The sequence below is a fragment of the Periplaneta americana genome, chromosome 2, assembly GCF_040183065.1.
Source record: "Periplaneta americana isolate PAMFEO1 chromosome 2, P.americana_PAMFEO1_priV1, whole genome shotgun sequence".
Lineage (NCBI taxonomy): Eukaryota > Metazoa > Arthropoda > Insecta > Blattodea > Blattidae > Periplaneta > Periplaneta americana.
The window spans coordinates 62,959,418-62,978,472 of record NC_091118.1 but is presented as its reverse complement, the minus strand read 5'-3'; the positions used below and the strand labels follow the sequence as shown (position 1 = coordinate 62,978,472).

Here is a 19,055-nt window from a genome sequence, read left to right as displayed (position 1 = left end):
CAAGGTAAGGTAAGGTAAGGTTAGGTTAGGTTAGGTTAGGATAGCCAAGTGACAGGAGATTTTAATTTATATATTATGTAGTACAAATGCTACCTTATTTTATGAGGTTGACAAAACTTATTAATTTAAAAATAAGATTTCATTTCATTCTCCATGTACTAATTTAAATTATATCATATTGTACTTCATAAATAATTTGTAACTTTAAAACATAAACTGTTTCGTTTATATATTACTCGTACGTAATACAAAAATATTATATGACGAGGTATTTTTTTTCAGACCAAAAATAAAACTGCAACGCGTTCATAAGTAAGTAGTTAACGCTTTGGCGAACATTAACGAAAGTAAATTTGCGGTTAATTTCAATGACATTTCCTGAACAACACTTTTTTTGCCCTTATTTCGTTGTGATAACCTACTACGAGTATAAGACCTTACTACATTTGCAATTTTTTTCAGTGTATTCAAAACACCACCGTTAAACTCCGTAAACCTTGCACTTCACAAGTGTAGTCAATTATTATTTAAGAATATAGTCGCGAATTTTACTACCACCATTTCGGTTGTCTTTTGTTTCACACGGCTCGGTACGGCCCGGTGACTAGTAGTCGGTGTTGCTCTACCGTGCGCATTATCCAGTTGTTCGGAAAATTTTATAGAACATAGCCGAACCTCACAATGCTATATAGAGTAAATTAATTAATTAATTAATTAATTAATTAATTAATTACAATGGTAAGAGGCTTTCATATACGACTTCTGAATCCGAGTTTGCTATAGTATCAGCTCGCGTAAGATAATCGGGCGGGTGTTTCACGAGGTGACACAGAAATGTAATATACATTATGTTAATGACATATTGAATTTCATCTGTAGCAAGGTACAATTTCCGCTAGAATCCATAAAAACCCACGTGCTCTTAGACCATTATATTTGTCCACTTTACTATCTCTAGAGTCCAAAACAAATCATATGTACTTATGTAATTATGTCCATTGTGCTATCTTTAGAGACAAAAGAAAACTACGCGCACTTAGGCAACCTATATTTGCCCACCTTTCCAAAAAAAAAAAACATACTCAATTAGATCACTTATACTTGTCCATTGCGCTACCTATTAAAAGTTCAAAATATCCTACGCGCACTTAGGCAACGTACATTTGTCCACTGTACAATCTTTCGAGGTCAAAATACCCACCTATATTTGCCCATTATTCTACATTTAGAGTCCAAATATACGCTCCCTTAATGACCTAGTAATATTTGTCCATAAATATCTGTTTACAGTGCTCCTTCAAGAATCTAGAACCCGAAGTGCACTTAGACAACCTACATCTGCCCATTGTGCTACCTGTAGAGTTAAAAAACTCATGAGGGCTTAGATGAGCTATTTTGTCCATTTTACTACTTGTAGGGTCCAAAAATTCCCACGCGCTATTAGACCACTTTTACTAAGCCCATTGTGCTACCTCTAGAGTCAAAAAGCCACACTTAATTAGATTATGTAACTATATCTAGAACCCAAAAACTCACATGTACTTAGACAACCTATTTGCCCAGAGCCCAAAAGAAACTACGTGCCCTAAGAAGACCTACATTTGTCCACTGTGTCATCTCTAAAACCCGACGTGCACTTGGACCACCGATATTTGCCCACTGTACTATCTCTAAGAGTCCAAAAAAACCCACGCGCACTTAGACCACCTATAAACTTATTTTTCCTTTGTGCTACCTCTAGAGCCCAAAAAACTAACGTGCACTTAGGCCTAGACCACTCGTATTTTCTCATATGTTACCTCTATTGTCCAAATAATCCATACGCGTTCGTCAACCTATATCTGTTCAGAGTCAAAAAGAAACTACACGCCCTTAAAAGACCTACTTTTGTCCACTGTGCTCTCTCTAAGTCCAAAAATCCGAAGTGAATTTACACCACCTATATTTGGCCTATATTTATCCATACTCCAAAAGAAACTACGCGTTCTTAGACGACCTACATTTTTCCATTAAGCTCGCTCTCAAGTCCAAAAATCCGACGTGCACTTAGACCACCTATATTTGGCCACTTTACTGCTTCTACACTCCAAATAACCCACACACACTTAAACAACCTAGACCTATATTTGTCCCGAGTCAAAAGAAACTACGTGCCCTTAGACGGTATATTTGTCCATTGCGCTATCTCTAAAGTTAAATAACCCGACCATCTTGTGCTACCTTTTTTGATTTTCCCATTGTGCTACCTTTAGAATCCAGAAAAAAAAAAACACGTGCACTTAAACCTATTTTTGTCTTTGTGCTGTCTACATATCCATTTTTTGTTATAAACTGAAAAAGGTCAGTAAATTTTACATGGAACCCTCTCATTTAGTTATTTTTACATCCGTAAGTCAGCGACATGGGCATACCAGTTTTACATTTCTTTTGAAGTAGGCTAGGCTACCACATGGATTTTAGTTACCCTTACAAATCCATCCATCTTCCTCGGATTCAGTGGCAAGTATGATAAACTAGAACAAGGATGTGAAGACCCCTGCACTGCATGCTCTCAAGAACTCGCACATTTCCTTAAGAGCGATTATTGTACTTTATCTTGCTAAAAATTGAACCTTGTTGGATTTGTATTGCTTGTAGTATGAGCACGTAATACAGGCGCTGTGACATCCTGAACTAGAACGACGTGTTGCTGGGAATACTAATGCAAGATGTGAGGCGTAACCTACAAGAAGTGGAGTATTACGTCGAGATTCTGTTGTAAATTAGGTTATGTACGAATTTTATGTCCATAAAACCCGCCAAAATTGTTTTCAGAAACGGCACATGGCTTTTGCGCCATAAAGGCCGCTACGCACTCGAGAGTCAAAACTCCACATAAAGAGGACACACTGTGATTCGATTTCCTCTGACATAATTCCACCATTGCTCCATATCGTCACATGAAACATTTCTTTGGTGTTGAAATAGGATGTTTAGATTTCATCCGTTTCACTGTAACAATACGTGAGATGAGCTAAACTGATTTCATCTCTTAATATTAAAGCTAAGAGATGAAAACTATATGAAATTCGCGAAATGAGGTGCAATTCTTCTGCATAATTTTACAATAAATTCAAAATAACACACAATTCGCACTCACACAACTTATAAACACAGTTGCCTACCGTCAGTTAGAACGTGGTCAACTCCTCACTGCCTTCTTCTATCTGCCACTGTTCACACAACACTGTGATCACTGTCTCGATCGATTTATATCGAAGCACGTCAACACTGGCCGCGTGGATTCTGCGGCGACGGTCGTTGTTAAACTAAATGGGGGTCACCAGTGTATTCCTGCTATTTATACCGGCCTGCTTTCTAGTGACGTCACGCATGTAGTTCAGCCAATCCCTTCTCCGTTCAGGAGCGCGGAGCTCTTGTGTGTATGAGACGATATCCCATTGTTCAGACGTCGAGAACGAAAAATCACGAAATGTAATCGATAGGAGGGGGACGAATGGAGGGCATATGGACCAATTCCAAGATGCATTCATTCATCTGATTGATTCTAATTGCAGCTTTCTAGAACCAAGTATGGGAAAGACACAAATTCGATTGTTGAAGCGTTTGCACGGAAGTAAAACGCATTCCTACTCTGCATGCACAACATATCCTGGAAGCATTCAACCATACACTCACTCATTTAACAATCTTCTACGCTATTTAGAGCATTATCTGTTTAATGTTATTGAGAGAAATCTTAGATGTCAGAGAAACAAGTTCAAAAAATGAGTGTCAGGGAGTTTATACATACTTTCTGATACATGCTTTACGCGTTTCACAACAGTTAGGTCCTTTGTAATGTTCAAAAATATTACTGCTTGCAGCAGCAATTCCCAATATGCCGTTCGCGTGCCACATGCGAGGTGGAAATAGGAGGGAAAAACATTACAAATTTATTTAAAGAAAGCGTCCTTGCAAGAGAGTTTAGGGGATGAGAAAAACACAATATGTGAGCTCCAAACCTGTTGGCCACTTCTCTCACTCTGAGTTTCGTTGTCCCACTGAAGAAACTTGAGAGAATTTTGAAGGAAAAAGCCGAAAATATGGTGCATAAGGGGAGAAAGAAGCATGATAGAACAGCATCAGGACAGGATCGTCCAAGATGTAAAAAGCCTGCACATTGAAAGGGACTACCACAGTCCTCGCAAGAGGAAGGTACCGATCCCTTTCACTGTGCGAGTGACAATAGAGTAAATTCACCAATGTACCGAAGGCATTTTGTGAAACCAAAGGATCCTATTTCGAAGACTTTCATTTTGGGAAAACGGCTAAACATTTGTGGAGAGGGGGATGTAGGTTCGTGGTCATTTCTTTTAGAGCTCATCCCGACAATATTGTCTCGGCGTCTTAGGAAAACCACGAACATAGACATTTTAAATAACAAATGGTGGAGTCGATTTGGACAAAGACGGAAAAACCAAGGGTAGAATGTCCACATGTGGTCGTCAAAAATATAGTTCTGACCCGCGAAGCAACATTACTAGACAGAAAATAGAAGCCCAATTAAATGATTTAGTTATGCGAAATAAATTAAATTGTTTCGAAAAAAATATTAACTAGCTAGAAATCTTCAGACATTTTTCCAAATACATGTTATCATATTAATAGATTTTGCAAACATTCTAATACCCACACATGTAAATAATATTTCTGAAGAAACTCAGATATATCAATGTAGCTAATATTTGAAAAATTCATGTCTCAAAAAACTGAAAAAGTCATTTAATGATATTACTGTTTTTGGATAAAATATATGGATAATTTACCAAATTCCAAGACGTTAACAACATAAAAGTGTGAAATAAGCTTTTTTAACTTAAGTAGTATACAAAAATGTTACACAAAATTTCTCAAACAGTCACTTTCAAGATGCTTTCAGATAATTCACCATCTCTCACACTCCAACTTGGATAAAATATATTATGAACATTGTGCTCATTTCCCCACTAAGATGGCGTATGAATATAAAATAGATGTAATTTTTTTTTAACAAAGTTATTACAATATAAAATGTAGTTAATTCCCGATTTATCACGCAAATCGTCTGTAGCTGCACTTAGATTAGCAACAGGCCATGACTGTTTTGGCCAAGCACCTGCACAGAATTGGAATATATCAGTCCCCTAACTGCCCATTGTGCAACTCAAATCAAGAAATGGATTCGGAACACCTCAAAATCTGTGCTTCAGTGGCTGACCATGACAATATCTTTGAAAAATATTGGAGTGCAACGACAGGCGAAAACTAAGACTTTTATTTGGAAAATGCAGAAACTTTATGACTAGGAGTAGGCTATGTAAATCTATTGTCCAACTTTACAGGACTCATCCCGAGATTTCTTAGCGTTTTGAAAAACTACGGCAAACAACAGAGTTGTCTCAATTTAGAAGACTAGCCAATTGGCTATAAAGTGACTACGAATTTTTGTTATTCCCTTGTATCTACCAGGGCATTCAAAAAGTAATGGCAAAATACTTTAGTTACTGTTTCACACTAGATTTATTTAGATTATTTTTGACATTACACATTTCAAATATAGTCCCTTGCCATGTCAACAATACGTTGTAAAATTCTTGGAAGACGGCGGACTCCATCTGCAGCAAAATTTTTGGTTCCCTATCTCACTGATAGATCTATAGCTCTTTCGATGCCAACTCTTGACTGAAAGAAAATGCCTCGTCTCCACACATCTTGCAATAGTTCGTTATGATTGGATTTCTGTCCCACAAGCTTCTTGTAATGCCGTAAAGCACTGGGTTGCATTTTTTTTCCTCTTGAAATTTGTATTTTTATGAAGCATCTTTGTTCATATCTACTGAACATTTTTAGAGCGGTATTACTTAATACAAATCAGAAAGTCCCTGTATACACAAAATATGTTTACTTAAAGACTTAATATTCCACATTTATGCAACAATCGCTCCTCTACTATGTATAAAAGATTCCGATGCTCACCGCTAGGAGCCCTGATTTATAGTATTGTTGCCACTACTTATTGAATGTCCTAATATATTTTTATGTTCAAGATTTTTTAATGATTTCAAATTTCTTCAATTATTCTCTTCCGGTCTTCTTGCGACCCACAATAGAAATTTCATTTCTGATACTTCTATTTTCTGTTAGTGTTATATTAGGACCCAACACACAAAATTTGTAGGGTACTATAGGGGCGGCCAGGGGTTCATAAAATTTCGATTTATTTTAGGACACGTGTATTTAAGAGTTCTTTGGTCCACATCTATGGAGTAATGGTTAGCGCGTCTAGCCGCGAAACTAGGTGGCCCGGGTTCGATTCCCGGTTGGGGCAAGTTATCTGGTTGAGGTTTTTTCCGGGGTTTTTCCTCAACCCAATATGAGCAAATGCTGGGTAACTTTCGGTGTTTGACCCCGGACTCATTTCACCGACATCATCACCTTCATCTCATTCAGACGCTCAATAACCTAAGATGTTGATAAAGCGTCGTAAAATAACCTAATAAAAAAAGTTCTTTGTGTCAATTCACACATGTTATTAAATTTAATTATTTAAAATCAGTATTTATTCATTTATAATCATTGTAAGATACTTCAATGCAAGACAATTTACCTTATTAATTTGTTCGATTGACTGATTATTAATAAAATATGTTATTTTTTAGTTCTGCTAATCAATATGCTGAATTGTATTTGTGTAGCTGGTCAGGATACGCAAGAACGGCTTGGTCGTCGGTTAACCTCCTGTTGAGTGTGATGATCAATGTATAATGATATTACAGCTCACTTTCTCATTTGCGAGCGTCGTCGACGTCATCAATGTACAGTAAAAGTCGTAATATCCGGACTGCTTGGAGACTGGGTCAACCAGGATTTTCGGATTTTCCCGGTTCTTAGGTTCAACTGCAAGTTCAAATTTAGGATGAAATAGAAAAGAAATGACCAGGTAAATATTAATAGTTTATTCACAAGCAAATGAAGCATGCCTCATTTCTAAAGACGAGTAGTTTAAAAGAAAAATAAAGTCGACACCTGACAAAGACTTAGGCGTAGGTAACTATTTTCACCACAAAAATAGCGTGTAATGCTTTAAATCGTGTTTAAAATTAATAATACAAAAGAAAATTGCTATAAAAACAGAAGCAGACGTTTCATTTGGACACTTACCCAAAGGCCACTGAATTTAAGAAGTTTGTGAGTTTCCTAAAAAAAAAAATTGTTTCTCGGATAGCCTGCATTTCTGGCATTCAGATTTTCGGAGTCCTGCTGTGTAAGCTAAGAAGTGCTGGTGATATTGCTCATTCTACCATCACAATTCATTGAAGCATGTACTTGGAGAGATCAATTATTTTCCTCTATTGTAACTTTAGTACATTCTGTTTTTATGAATTATTATTATTATTATTATTATTATTATTATTATTATTATTATTATTATTATTATTATTCCTGTTTAAGTCAACTGTCCGAAGACAGATTTGAACCTCATAAATGATACCATAAAATATCACTCAAGAGGCTATTATTATTATTATTATTATTATTATTATTATTATTATTATTATTATTATTATTATTATTATTATTATTATTATTGCAGGATTGACTGTTATTCACAGCGCATTTCATTACGTTCATTAGACACACTTAATTCTTACAGCAAATTGCATTTAATTATCTTAATTTCATAACCATAGTGAATAGTTTGATTCCAAACCCTGCTATTTTGCTCAAAAATCGATTTTGACCTAGTAACATAGTATACATATATCTTAGTTCTTGCCAATTCTTTTTTTCCACTGAAAATTATATTTAAGTATGATTATTTTTTTCCAACCCCGTCTATTTTATGTTTTCAGGCAAAAACCTACTAGGGTAAACTAGTATACGGTGATTGACCGGTTCCTTTTTTCAAGTATATTGTGAATAAACCACGATCGTGATTTCACTTTTTGCTGCATATACCTCTAGTATCAACCCCTATTTGTGGTTAGTTGTCGCTGTTCATCCCACTGAGTTAGTGTCTGTTGTCTGAGAGGACTGAAATCGATTGGAAATGCAACTGAACGTAAACAAGTGTAAGTAACTAGAGAAATTGCTAAGAATAATGCACGCAATAATTTATTTATTCTGCAAAGGATACATAAATTCTGGTGCTCGTTTTTACACTCACAGTGTGAGAAAAGGTATAAGGTTTCCGTCCACAGAATATTATTTTGTTAAAGTTTTTATATGACATAAAAATGCCCCGTGGTCAATCACTATAAAGTGAATGGCCGCAAACTACAGTGATTGGTCGTTTATAAATTATTTGTTAGAATAACGACCAATGTGCTCCAATTCTATATATGTTATCGGTTAAATGATGGGGATTTTTACAGGACTGATACTGTATTATAATGCCTAAGCCAGGTAAAGTACATTATACAGGGGAAGCTTTACGAAACGCTACAGAACCTATCCGCAGTGGATTTGATTTAAATGAAGCTGCCAAGAAGTTTGGTGTCCTAAAAGCAACCTTAGCGTCCAGAAGCAAATATCCCGTTGAAGGAAAAGTGTCCTTTGGTCCTCGCCCAGTGCTGGGTGAAGCCATTTGTAATAACATCAGAGAAATGACACACACTTGCTTCTGATAAGGCACAAAAGAGAAAAATGGAAGAAGAGGCAAGAGAAGGAAGGAAGCGAATAAGAAATGAAAGAAAAGGCAGCGAGAAGAGTTCTTTTCTTATTTTTTAACTTGGTTATTTAACGACACTATCAACTATGAGGTTATTTAGCGTCGATAGGATTGATGATAGCGAGATGGTATTTGGCGAGATGAGGCCGAGGATTCGTCATAGATTACCTGAAATTTGCCTTACGGTTGGGCAAAACCTCGGAAAAACCCAACCAGGTAATCAGCCCAAGCGGGAATTGAACCCGCGCCCGAACGAAACTTCGGATCGGCAGGCAAACACCTTTGCCGACAGAGCTACGCCGGTGGCGAATAGTTCTTAATGAGAAAGATCAGAAGAAGAGAAACGAAACAGACAAGAAAAAAGTGAAAATTGTGAAAATGTGTTGTTCAATCACTAATAAATGAGTATTCAATAATTGTGCAGTAGACGGTCAATCACTAATAAGCGTGTGGTCAATAACTGTGCAGTAGACGGTCAATAACTGTAAAAGTGGACTTGTTGTGTTTATTTAATTTATCTTTGCATTAAAATTTTATTTTTTCTTTTGTTTATTGATTTTGATTTGTTTCTGAATCTTCACTTGACCCAATGCCTTTAAAATTCTCTCAATAAGTTACCACTGTTTTCCGCTATTTCATTGTTTTATTATTCATTAGCTTAAGTGGTCAATCACTATACAGTTTACCCTATCTCGTATTTTAATTGAGAAACTATGAAATATTCTAGTACATTAAGTACATAGAATGGTATAAAATATAATTAAGATAACAACAAACACGTTTAAAAATAAATTGGCTCGTTTATTTTAAATATCCTTCCCGTAAAAACAACTGAATGTGAAATATCAGGTTTGGAAACAAACCATTTCTTGTATAGACATTATACACAATAATTGGAATTTCCTGAAACCTCTGTCACTTTTTAAACTGGATGTGTTAGTTAGAGATAAGGAGGTGATCTCTTTAAATAGTAAATTATTCATATATATACTGTATATATATATATATATATATATATATATATATATATATATATATATATAGTATTCGTCGATATATAAGGAAAACAAGTCTATGAAAAAAAGACTGAGGGATTTTCCAATTAAACAAAAACGTTTATTTTTTTCGGCTTGTGGGTCGATGAAGAATTACGGAATATGGAGCAGTAGGTTGGGATCCGTACAGAGGAAACCAAATCGATTCAATAGAAAAGGTCCAACGCAAGGCAGCAAAATATGTCAAAATGGGAAAGAGACATGGCGAAGAGTTAGTAGAGACTTAGGAATTTCTCAAATCAAGGCGACGAAAAACCAGACTGACCGCATTGTTTAAGGCACAAATGGGACACAAAGCATGGACCGACATCAATGCTAGATTAGTATCACCATCATACTTAAGCAGAGTCTATCATATTAGGAAGTTAAAATGCAGAAAACAAAGAACGGACGTGGCAAAATTTTCCTTTGTTAACCGCACAACAGTAGACTGGAACAGCTTACGTGCGGCGATTTTTCAGGGTGGTTCTTTCAATATCAATACATTTAAAAAAGGCTGAAAAGCTTAATTTGAGAATTTAATTGTAGGTGCAATGTAATTATCTAAATTGTGTCATGTAATTAATTAAGTTGACGTGTAATTAATTAAGGTGACTTGTAATTACTTAAGTTGATAATAGTTGGATTTAATAGAAATACTTATAAGTTAGGTTTACTTTTGTTTATAGTAGGCGTCATTATAGCACTGTTTTTATTTATAGTGCTAGATTTGTTGCATTTATTTATTTATAGTTAGAATTAAGTTTATGTTTATTTTATCTATGTTATTACTATGTTATTTTATTATTGTAATAATTGTAATTTTGTTACTGTCAATCAATCAATCAATCAATCAAACTCCTGTAACTCCCATGAGGAGCATAGGGCATTCACAAAGTGCCTCCATGGGACCCTATTTGTAGCAAACTTCTTCACTTCGTTCCATGTTTTCCCCTCCCTAGCAATTTCCTCCAAAACTGTTCTCTTCCATGTATTTTTTGGCCTCCCTCTTGTTCTACTACCCTGGGAGTTCCAATCCAAAGCTATTCTTTCTACTGCTTCATCTTCTTTCCTTATTGTGTGCCCTATCCAATTCCACTTTAATTTTGTTACTGTAATTATTGCAATATTATTTTATATTATATATAACTTCCACCGAGTGTATAGTCTATTGTAGTGTTAATAAATATAGACATATATATATCTATTATTTATTGATGAAATTGAGACATTTGGCATGAAAATAAAGTAAAAATATTTATTAAAAGAAATACAGAATTGAGGAAAGGGAAAAAAGACATTGAGAATAAAAAATTGAAATAAGGAAAAATATAATAAATTTGAAGGAATGTTATGGTCTAAGAAGTATAATACACCAAAACCATGTAACTAACTGCATTTTATAGATGAGTACAATTAGTAACTCTTGAATATCCGCATTACAAATCTGTTACGTAACGAGAGAGTATGAAGGACGGCAATCCACACCACGCTGAGGCACTAGACAAGTCGGTGCTCCGAAAACAAATCCACCTTCCCAACTCGTTCCAGCTAGCAGACGACGGGCAGAAGAGCTTGGAATAAAGAAGACATAAATAACACAAAAGCCTAAGGACTGGAAACCTTGAGATTCCAGTTAGGACTACTCGCTCACCCAATATCACACTTAACTTGTCAGAGAAGCATGTCGCAGTGTGCGAGGCCTACAGAGAGAGTCAACTTCAGCGCGCTTCTTCGGTAAAACAACGATATACAGGAAGAGTCGATTTTAATGCAATACTTAAATAAAAACGTTTGTTGCAATGTTCTATGTAAAAAGAGGGCGTCAATGTGAAAGTTATAAATAGGTGAAACATTACATCAGTGGTTCCCAACCTTTTTTGACTGACGACACATTTTACTGAACGCCCACGATATCGCGACACACTTATTTGTTTTTATTAATAACAGTAATGTAATAATAACAACAACCAGTGCTTTTCTTCTGGAGAAAAAGTTGTTGGAACTCTGTGCAGAATGCGGACGGGGAGATGATTACTGTTCACTGCACGGGAATTTTGTCGTTTTTAACCTCCTTTTCGTCCAACTAAGAGTTTCTTCGAAGGTCTAAGCGGAATTCAAAGAAAAATAGCTAATATTAAAAATATAGTTATTCACACATATTTCTGTTCCATGATGAAAAAGTAACAAAATGGTGCCAAAATACCGTTCCAGAGCATTCTGTCAGGAAAGAGCACTAATAACAATTTCTATGTAGTGTCGGACATCCAGTGTTGTAAGTAGGTCGATGTTGACACACAATCTAAAAAAAAAACCAGCAACTTGAGTGGCATTAGAAAAAAAAACAAAGGTATGTGTCAAAAATCTCAACCTGTCTATTCTGGATGTCCGACAAAATATTTTTATTATTGTTTTTTAAAACTCGCCTATTTAAATTAATGTCAAATCTGCGCTTTGTGGGTTGCATAAAATTTCTCTATACGTGGCCTCATGATTAACAGGCCAACACGTAAATCATCTTCAAGATGCAGCAGTCTGTTACTTTCTTTAGAGTTCACTATTTTCATGGTAGAAACTTTTGATTGACATAAGTATGAGGTTGAAAACGGCAGTTCTAAATGTCTTTTTAGTTTATTCGGCACCATCGATTGATTTGATAAAACATTTCCGCATATAAGACACTCGAGATTTTGTTTATATTCATCTCCACGCGACATAAAACCATATTGTAAGTATTCATCACTATATTTACGAAACGCAGTAGGTTTTTGCGAATCCTGAAGGGAACTTTCGCTCACATTATTTGAATTAGCACTGCTGTCATCTAACCCAGAACTTAATTAATTTGAGTTTTTTGAATTAAAAATATGTCCATAAAAATCTAAGTAAAGTACTTTTGATAAAATAATCGCACTATCACCCGCTCACACGTACTATATACTGAAACTGACCAATATGTTCTGACGATTCTAAACTTTGTTTATCACTAAGTGGGAAGAGTAAACGAATTACTAAGCATTGTTGGAAGTGAATAATTTCAAGGAAAAATTGTTCCGCGCCCGGGTATCGATCCCGGGACCCTTTGCTTAGCGCGCGAACGCTCTACCGACTGAGCTACCCCAGGAACTATACACGACACCGTCACAATTTTTCCTTTTATATCCACACAACTCACATGAGCTGACAAGACGCCAGAACTCAACTGTGAGTGCACACAAATACTGTGTTCCTGGGGTAGCTCAGTCGGTAGAGCGTTCGCGCGCTAAGCGAAGAGTCCCGGGATCGATACTCGGCCCCGGAACAATTTTTCCTTGAAATTATTCAAATCTGCTTTACAGGGAGCTACTACCTGAAAGCCAGATTTGTATATTGCTGGAAGTGTTCAATTTCATTCGCATTATCGCCAAGCAGAAAAATTAAACTGAGCATCGTTGCAGGTGTTCAAGTTTCGTTGGTAAAGTCTGTCTCAAAATAAAATGTACCATATCAAAGACTTCGTTGTAAATAAAAAAAATGCGTTGTAAAGAGACTTCCTGGACAGCATAAAATTTATTTTTCAATTCCAAAATTTCGCGACACACTCTATGGCTCTGTGCGACACACCGGTTGGGAACCACTGCATTACATGATGCTGCGTACGAGACGTACAGGACAAGTCGACTTAAGTGTGATACTTCGATAAGTTGAGACACATGTCAGAATGTATGGAATATATGGATAAGTTAACTTCAGTATTATTGATCGATAATGTAAGCAGTGGATAAGACTATGAGATACAAAGCGAGAATCAACTTTATTGGGACACTTCGTTAAGGTAGAGAAAAAAAAAGAAAGAAAGATGAATGAATGAATGGATTGAAAAGGAAAGGAAAGGTAGTTCTGTGCTTCTTTGGAAAACACTTTCCTAAGCTTGATGAGCTATCAACTGTCACAGTCCATAGTTCGATACAGTTCAGCAATAACATTAAACTACTAGACTAGTAGGATATTATGACGGAAAAGCGCAATAGACTTTTAGGTCACAGTGCTCGGTCTGTCACAACCCCACCTTCCATTTAAATTCAATTCATATTGCTGTGTATGACAAACGCAGAACGAGCCAACTTTAATAAGGTTTAGGGCCTATTTTACGACGCTTTATCACCTGCTATGGTTATCTAGCGTCTAAATGACATTAAGGTAATTATGTCAGCGAAATGAGTCCAAGATCCATCGCCTAAAACAGTGATGTCAAAGCAAGCGCATTTTTCTGTCCTTGACGTCGTGCGCGGGCATCAAGCGCTAAGTATGGAAAGAGGAAGGGTTGCGTATATGAATAAGCAGCCTGTTGGATTAAGAAAACAGTGGTGCACACACTTCAGACGGAACGTGAAATTTTATGTCGTTATTCTTTTATGGCTTCTTTCTGTTTGATATTATCTATATTGTCTTTAAAACAAAAGCACTAATACCAATTTCTTAATATTGCAGTTGTATTTTAAATGTTAATAACAGAATAAAGAGTTAAGAAGAAATATTCACATACATTCCATAGTAGAACAACTATACTGTACTAAATGGATGAAACACATCATTCATAAAGAAAGTGATATCTCAAAAAAAGAGATTGAGTCTGACATGATAATTTGGAATTGATATTGATGGTACCCTTAGCCTTATAAAAGTAGTCAATAAACAATCAAAACAATAGTTCAGTACAAAGAAAAGTTACCAGGTGGTATATATGTTTTAATTGCAACTAATATTCCATAACAAAACTCTTATCGCATTACGTTTATAAGGTGATATTGGTGAGCAACTTCCTATCATCAGAATATTAAATTATTTTCTCGAAATGTGCTGAAGCTATAGAGCTGGCATTTATACAACATATGGACACGTATCTTTTGCTTATGATGTAACAGTAATTGCTTTGTTAATTCATTTCCTTACAAATAATTTCCATGCGAATATTTTCAAAATGTTCAATACACTATCTTCAGTAATACGTATTTACGGTATATTAGATTTACGAAAAGGCTACTATATAAATAGGCTATATCTGAAAATTTCACTTTTCTATAAAAAAGAGTTGAGAAAATATTTATTTTGAATTAAAAAAATCAAACTTGTGAAAAATGGGCATTAAAATTAAAACTTACATCATTATAATGAACTTAGACTTCTCTGAAAAGTATAAAAATTAACATGGATGCAGTATTAATAATTTCTCTTCCCTGTATCCATTGAATCAGTGCTGGCCATCCCTGAACATAGTTCGACCAAGCGGCATTTATCACCTCTTTCGTCTGTCTCTTTCCTTTCCGCTGTAAAGCGCTCAGGCTCTCCTGAGCTCTAAAGCGCGCGCTTGCTCCTATGGGCATCAATTGACATGACTGGCCTAAAATTACCTAGCATTTGCTCTTAATGGGTTGAGGGAAAACCCCGCAAAAAACCTCAACCAGGTAACTTGTTTCAACCGAAATTGAACTCGGATCAGCTCGTTTCATGGTCAGGCATGCTAGCTAAGGTGGACAAAATTCATGTTGTAGCGTACGATATGTAGATGGTGAGTTGATTTTAGTCCAACTCAATACCGTAAAATAGCAAAAATAAAACAGCATCATAGTGTACGGCAAACAAAAACTAAGTCTACTTTTCTTTACTGAAAAACCGGATATACAATAATATATCTAGAAAACGGGAGAGTGGTTCAGCATTTTCAGTGCCGAATTAACGTTAATAGCAAATGTTTTTTTTATAGTATAGTATTTAATACTTATTTATTTAACCTGGTAGAGATAGGGTCATGAGGCCTTCTCCTCCCCTTTACCAGGGGATTACAACTGTAATATTAAGAATACAACTAAAATTATAATTACTTTCTGTGGGGGCCCACAGGGCTTTTCGATAGCCTTAAATAGAAAATAAAAAAATATTAAACAAATTAAAAATTTGAAAATATCTATGGGCGCACTGTTGAATCCAAATCTTAATGAGGGAAACGAATAACAGTGATTAATCACTTTTACATTTATAACTTTGTAATTTTTTTAAGAAAGAGTAACTTTAAATAGCTTTAAAGTCTTGTATAAAGGAACATTACCGAAAAACAATATTTCGACAAGAAAAGAACCGGACAAATCGCATCCGGATGAACAATTTAACTGGCCACTAAACAAGAGAGAATAAAATCGAACTTTACGGGCGAAAACCGGATTGGCAACATTAATACAGAATGAACCGTACGTAATGTCATTAAGTTCTGAGGTTATTCTTTCAAATATTGCTCGTTTTTCTTCCTTTCCAAAATAATTTTTTTTAACACTTCATAACGTGTTTCGGGAAAACCATTGATTTAATTCCCAATATGCTCAGTCAATTTAAGAGAGCAGTGTAGTCCTATTATGATGATGATAATGATGATGATGATGATGATAATAATAATAATAATAATAATAATAATCATCCGAGGCACGACAGTCCATGAAGGACCATGACCGACTAGCCGGTTGCTGGCCTCAAGTCCACATGCCGAAGCAGAGGTGGACGATCATCTAACCAGAATGGAGGTATCGTGTGGTTAGGAGGATGATTCTCTCAGACGTTATAACTGGCTTTCGTAACCGGATTTCGCTACCTACCGTAGCTTCCCAAATGCTGGGTGAGCACCGGTCCCATACACTGGCCGAAATTTCATGAGAAAATTTCTTCCCCCATGAGGACTCGAACCAGTGGGCAGTCCACACCTGTGGAGTAACGGTCAGCGCGTCTGGCCGCGAAACTAGGTGGCCCGGGTTCGATTCCCGGTCGGGACAAGTTACCTGGTTGAAGTTTTTTCCGGGGTTTTCCCTCAACCCAATATGAGCAAATGCTGGGTAACTTTCGGTGTTGGACCCCGGACTCATTTCACCGGCATTATCGCCATCTCATTCAGACGCTAAATAACCTAGATGTTGATAAAGCGTCGTAAAATAACCTACTAAAATAAAAAAAAACCAGTGCGCATTCCGTAACGCGAGTCCGAGGCAGTATGCCTTAGACCACGACGCCACGGACCGGGACATTATGATAATACATTATTGAAATAATTTTAGTTTTATCCTTTAAATGTGGATAAATTTGATCCGAACAAATGTAACTTTGTGTTCTGAAAAGAGATTTTACAATGCTACATTTGTTCGGATCAAATTTCTCCACATTGTAAAATTCCTTTTCAGAACGAAAAGTTACATTTGTTCGTAACAAATTTCTGCACATTTAAAGGACAAAACTAAAATTCTTTCAATAATTTATTATCATAATGCACTGCTCTTTTAAATTGATTGATCATATTGAAAATTATATCAATGGCTTTTACAAAATACGCTATGAAATATTTCATATAAAACAACTTTTATGTCACGATGGAAGCAAAAACTAGCAAAATTGTATTAACATTTTCTGTTTTAAATACCTCAAAGAATAACCCCCCTGAAATTAATGACATTACTTACGGTTCACCGTATATAGGCCTACCTATCTAATTTCACAACACGCATAATTGAAGGGTTAAGTGGAAGAAGGGAGTATGTGACATTTTTTTAATGTGGATTTTCTTAACGGATATTGATGGTATGTGTCAAGCTAACTTCTAAAACTTACCCCAGCTCTCTAAAATGCTTAATAACAGATATTTTTAACGATTTGATAAGTTTTAGAGGTTAGCTTGACATACATCACCATCATACATTGAGAAAACCCACATTTAAACCTGATGTAACGTATCCCCTTCATCCACTTAGCTCATTAGTTGATATGTATTGCTACTGTACCTCAGCCTTCAAATCTTTAATCGTTTCTCAGTTCACTTACCGCAATGATGTGCCCTAACGTAATCCAGATATAGCACACTTGTCACCACACCTCTCACACTTTCGCCTGACAGGAGCGACTCGCCCGCACAACTGAAGCAGATCTGGCGGAAAGCAGCTTTATATTATGGGTCACGGATGCCAGCCTCACACCTAGGCTTTTCCGTCTTGCCGTCCCACGAATTCGGAAGCAAATTACTAACAATCTAGGGACGTACAAAGCGAGCCACAAGTGTCACATACCTTTGTTCGTATCTAATAACTACTTGAAAATTAATACTGTAGCTAATACAAAAATAGCAGACGCCTTCTTAGCTCAGTTGGTACAACGCTGGTTTAGGATGATTGCGGACTCGGGTTCGAATCACGGTGATGGCAGACTTGAATTAGTGGACAAAGCCAAACTTACTGAATGTTTTTCTCGGAGTATTCTCTTTTCCCCTCCATCATTCCATCGTCACTCCTCCAAATTTCAATATTCATTATCATTTATGTAATAGTATTAACCGAAAATGATGTGACTTGATGCAGTATTTTGCCTGACGTAGGCCTACATACGGCATCAGCCAGAGGAGGCGGAAGAGCAATCTATTGGGACTTCATCGGACCTTTCAGTCTAATATGGCTGAATCGATAGATGGCATCACGTAGCTAAGTCACGATTATATCTTTCCTTCTTTATTTATTTATTTATTTCCCTCTTCCTTTTCTTTCTTTCTTTCTTTCTTTTTATTTATTTATCTATTTCTTTATTCAATTATCTATTTCTTTATCTATTTATTTATTTCTTTATCTATTTCTTCATTTATTTATTCATTCATTTACTTATTTCTTTATTTAATTATTTATTTATTTAATTCTTTATTTATTTACTTATTTATTTATTTATCTATTTATTTATTTATTTATTTATCTATCTACCTATTTATCTATTTATTTCTTTCTTAATCTATTTTTCTATTTATTTATCTATTTATTTATTTATCTATCTATTTCTTCATTTCTTTATCTATTTCTTCATTTCTTTATATATTTCCTAATTTCTTTATCTATTTCTTCATTTCTTTATCTATTTCTTCATTTCTTTATATATTTCCTAATTTCTTTATCTATTTCTTCATTTCTTTATATATTTCCTAATTTCTTTATCTATTTCTTCATTTCTTTATCTATTTCTTCATTTCTTTATCTATTTCTTCATTTCTTTATCCATTTCTTCATTTCTTTATCTATTTCTTCATTTCTTTATATATTTCTTCATTTCTTTATATATTTCTTCATTTCTTTATACATTTCTTCATTTCTTTATGTATTTCTTCAATTCTTTATCTGTTTCTTCATTTATTTATATATTTATTTATTTATTTGTTCATTTATTTATTTATTTATTTCCTTATTTATTTATTTTTTGTCTCCTTCTTTCTTTATCTCCTTTCTTTATCTCCTTCTTTCTTTATCTCCTTCTTTCTTTATCTATTTATTTCTTTATTTATTCAT

The 19,055-nt window shown here is 35.3% G+C and overlaps 1 protein-coding gene across 2 annotated transcripts in view; it reads right to left on the bottom strand.

The window, feature by feature from the left end:
* dyl (dusky-like) overlaps positions 1-17,647 on the bottom strand; it is a 205,429-nt gene extending 187,782 nt beyond the window's left edge. The window contains exon 1 of one of the 2 annotated variants that reach the window (XM_069817811.1): positions 17,560-17,647. The gene's annotated coding sequence lies outside the window, so the exon portion shown is untranslated. Of the gene's footprint in view, positions 1-3,164; positions 3,305-17,559 lie in introns of those variants that run through there. The other variant, XM_069817810.1, reaches the window with a different exon arrangement.
* Positions 17,648-19,055: the final 1,408 nt, after the last annotated feature.